This window comes from Drosophila willistoni, unplaced genomic scaffold, assembly GCF_018902025.1.
Source record: "Drosophila willistoni isolate 14030-0811.24 unplaced genomic scaffold, UCI_dwil_1.1 Seg572, whole genome shotgun sequence".
Classification (NCBI taxonomy): domain Eukaryota; kingdom Metazoa; phylum Arthropoda; class Insecta; order Diptera; family Drosophilidae; genus Drosophila; species Drosophila willistoni.
The window spans coordinates 142,610-146,827 of record NW_025814493.1 but is presented as its reverse complement, the minus strand read 5'-3'; the positions used below and the strand labels follow the sequence as shown (position 1 = coordinate 146,827).

The 4,218-nt window shown below is 33.8% G+C and overlaps 1 long non-coding RNA gene across 1 annotated transcript; it reads left to right on the top strand.

Annotated features, from left to right (window-relative positions):
• Positions 1–2,625: 2,625 nt before the first annotated feature.
• Positions 2,626–3,412, top strand: LOC124461638. The gene is made up of 3 exons (XR_006955170.1): positions 2,626–2,900; positions 2,961–3,147; positions 3,252–3,412. It is a non-coding gene; the product is annotated as an uncharacterized LOC124461638 (long non-coding RNA).
• The last annotated feature ends 806 nt before the right edge of the window (positions 3,413–4,218 follow it).

Here is a 4,218-nt window from a genome sequence, read left to right as displayed (position 1 = left end):
GAGAATGCTATTGTCATCATTCTTTGAAATGAATTAGGTGCTATTTTTAGACCGAAAGGTAATCGCGTGAAGCGATATGAGCCATTGCTCGTTGAAAAAGACGTTATATCTCTTGATTTTCTTCTAGTTCTATTTGATGAAAACCTGACATTAAATCAAGGCAAGAAAAATATTTTGCTCTTCCCAATTGATCAAGAATATCATCAATTCTGGGGAGCGGAAACTTGTCTGACAGCAATTTTTTGTTTATTTGACGATAGTCAATTACTAATCGCCAGTTTTTTTCTTTAGATCCCGAAAGTGTTTTCTTTGGGACTAGTAAGAGTGGGCTATTATAAGGCGAAACAGACGGTTCAACAATACCCTGTTCAATTAACTTTCCAACTTGTCGCTGGATCTCGTCTATTTGGCTATGCGGGCTCCGGTAATTTTTCACATATACCGGTTCATCATCCTTAAGTCTTAATTTTTGTTTATAAAAATTATTTGTTGTGATCGGTTCGGTGTCAAGTCCGAACACATCACTATACTCAGTGCATAATTTTTCGAGTTTGTCTTTGAATAGTGTTGGGAAATTTTTCTTCAATTTATGAATTACAGATTCTTTTCTTAAATCTTTGGTATTTTGAACTATATCGTAGTTCGAAAGTGATTCAAATTTTAAATTGTTAAAGCCTACTAGTTGGCAGTTATCTGTGGTATTTAAGAATCGGACATAAGTACTTTGGGCTGTTGCAATAGTGTTTGCAACATAAACGCCCGGTTTAATTTCCTGATTCGGAATTAAAATGTTACCTTCTGCTGAAGATAGTTCTATTTTGCGTACCACTTGGGATCTTGCTGGTAGAAGTGCTGAGTTATTACCAGAATTGAATGTTATTGGAACGTAAATTGGGTACTTTAATGTTTGTGGTCTAAGTATAAACCAATCTTCTGAATTGCTGTAATCTATTTTGCAATTAAAAGTTTTTATGAAATCTAATCCTATTATTCCATCGCATGGGATTGCGAAATCTGCATGAAGCAGATGAAATTCGTATGGAATAATATATTTACTTGTCTGCAATTCTATTGAGACTAGGCCTTTGGAATTTATTACTCCTTCTCCTATGCCTCGAATGTCTACAGTTTTGTTTACTTTGATGTCATGAAATACATCAGAATTTTCTTTTATTATTGAAATATCTGCACCGGTGTCAATTAAGAATGTTATTTTCTTATTGGTTTCAACATTCTTAAATGATACGAAATTATTAAGACTTAGGTTGATAGAGTATACTTTATTTTTTAACTCTGAGCATTTGGAGGAGCTTGTCCGTTTCCCTGATCGCTTTGGGTAATTCGGACATTTGTATTGTTATAACCATTTTGTTGGTTATTTGTGTTTTGTCTATTATTATTTTGTTGTCCACCTCCACGGCCGCCTCTTCGGTAGCGTGAATTATTTCGGCCTCGTTGGGCTCTGTGGGCATCGTTATTGCTCCAGCTCGAATTGTTGTTGTTCCAATTCGAGTTGTTTCTCCAGTTACCATTATTATTGTAGCGGCGTCTACCGCGGTCATTATGCTGGGCATAAAAAATGGTATTATTTTGGGAACTTCCCGTGGAGCCCGACTCTACTGAAAGAGTGGTAAATCTAGTGATGGCTTCTTTGGCTGAATCAAAGTTTCCCGATTCCATTAGTAGCTGGACTCTTTGACTTTTGGTATGACTTACCATAGCATTTACTGCCACTTTGGTAGTGTATTTTATAGCCTGTTCATTTGGAAGACCATCCGAAATATACGCGCCTTTTAGGGCGTCGGTCAACTCAGTAATCTCTTTTGTGTATGAAACACAGTTATTAGGGTTTCTCTGCAGATTTTTAATCTTTGCTGTTAAAAGATCCACTGATTCACCCTTAAAGATTGTTGACAGTTTTTGTATAACTTCGTCAATCGTTGTTTCCGAGCTTAGCGTATTACCCGCTTGACCTTTCAATTTTGATTTTATTATTTCGATGGCTACTGCTTCATGCGTTTCTTTATGGTATCAAGTACGCGAAGTGCCCCAATGAAACCTTGTAGGTTTTTAATGTCACCATCGAAGAATGGTAGCAGCCTTGTGGCTGTGTTTATGAATTCTACCACTGTTTGAGTCATTTTGTTGCTTCCTTTTGGAATTGCTGGTTTATTATGACTTATAATTGACTGATCAGAGCTCACTGGTGGTTTTTCTTGACCTCTTTCATCATCGGCCATTAGTTGCGTTTCTTCTTCCAGCACTATTGAAGTTTCCAAATCAGTTGTTTGTTTAAATTCAATATTGTGTCTGTTTAGCACAGCTATTGCTTTTTGTTTGCAATCACTGTAGAACGCATTTGCGGCTGTTTTTTGCCCTTCCTTTAGTTTGCTATAGTGCTCAGTTAATACTGCCCTAATAGCTTGGAGCTTCTCGGTTATTATTTTCGTGTGTTTGGTTACTGTGTCTTGGGATGTTTCTCTGTTTTGCGAGAGGCACTTACAAGATTTAGTTAATTCTTGTGCGTGTATTCTAGCTTTTCCAATTATATCATCCCAAGTAACCATAGTTTGTTAAAAATAACAAATTTTCGAAAATGTTTATGTTTATTTTTTTTTTTTTTTTTATTATTCTGTATCTATTATTTCTACATCTGAGTCTGTACTCGATTCTGATATGTCTATCAGCGCGATCGAGTCCTTAAAAAGTTCGTGGACCCATCCGGGCACGTCTTTATGTAAAGGAGTCTTAGCTAACAATCTACTATAAGCTACTTTTATGGATTTTTCCATAAGATCTACAATTTTTTTTTGTAAATTTGTAGTTGTGGGCTATCCAATACCTTATTTCCTTGTATTTGTGATTTGTTTCGCCTGATTGTATCAGGAAATCGAGGAAAGGTAAGTATTTTTGTAGCCTTTTTGTTTCTATCTTATCCATATTCTACACTAACTTGTTAGGCCTATTAATATGGATGTACGTATATAAAAAAATCATGGAGGCTTACTGCCTCGGTTCCTCCATTCGGTAGAAACGATATGTGCCTGCTGCGTTGGAAAAGCAACATACATATGGTACTGTGAGGATGAAACTCATCTGTACCCTAGTGCTTCCTTGAACTGGGAATTCTTCTCCCGTTATATTTAGGTAAGCTGACTTAATTTGTACCAAGTTTATTGAGTTCTGTGGTGAATTGATATGCTCATTTCTAAAAACCTCAATTAAATCTTGGACAATACTGGGATGCCTAGCGTTTATTTTTCCAAAATAATTATCAAGAGTGGCCATTGTTTTCCAGAATTATTATTATTTTTTTTTTTTATTGTTATTCGCGTGTGTGCATATGTATTCTTAGACCTTATCTAGGTCATTAGCTTGGCTTATGGCTCTTTTGGTTACACATTTATTGTGTAATAGATAAGCTTTATATAAAATATATGCGCACATTATTACGACGATTATTAATAACAATATGTTCGTTAATCTCAAGTCAGTATTTGATGATTCGATTTTATTTATTACATTAGCAGTGGAGTCCACTGATTTTGTTTCTATTAACCCCATTGTGGGTATAAGAGATATATCATCAAATTTACTTATGGAATTATCGAACATATGGAGTTTATATAAAAAAAAATTTTTTTTTTTTTGTGTATAATTCTAATAATAATCTCACTGACTAACGATCCTATATGAGACTATTTTAATTTAGCAGGATGAAAATGAATATGACAAATACGGGAAAAAAAAAATAGGGAACAAAAGCCCATAAAAACATCTCAAAACCTTTTGTTTAAAAGTTACTAAAAAAAATTTTTTTTTTTAAGTATTTCAAGCTTCGTTCTTATTTGCTTGAATACGAATTATAATTATAAAAATTTATATTTGAATTATTTGAAAAATTGTTATGGATTCATGAATTTTTATGAAATTTTATTTAAAAAAAATTATTAAAATTATTTTTTTTTATACGACAAAAGAAAAAAAAAAAATTTTATCTCAACTGTGTCTTGCACAGCGAGCCAGAGACGTGGAAAAAATTATAGAGCATGTGGTTGGCTCACAATTCAGATTTACATTTCATTCGTTATTGTTATTTAGAAATAAAAAAAATTTATATGAAAAAAAAAATTCTCCAACCACATTGTTAGTAATAGCCTACAGAAAGTTAGTAAGTTCGCAAGTTGCACTTTCGTGCTTCAACTTGCTATTAGGCTT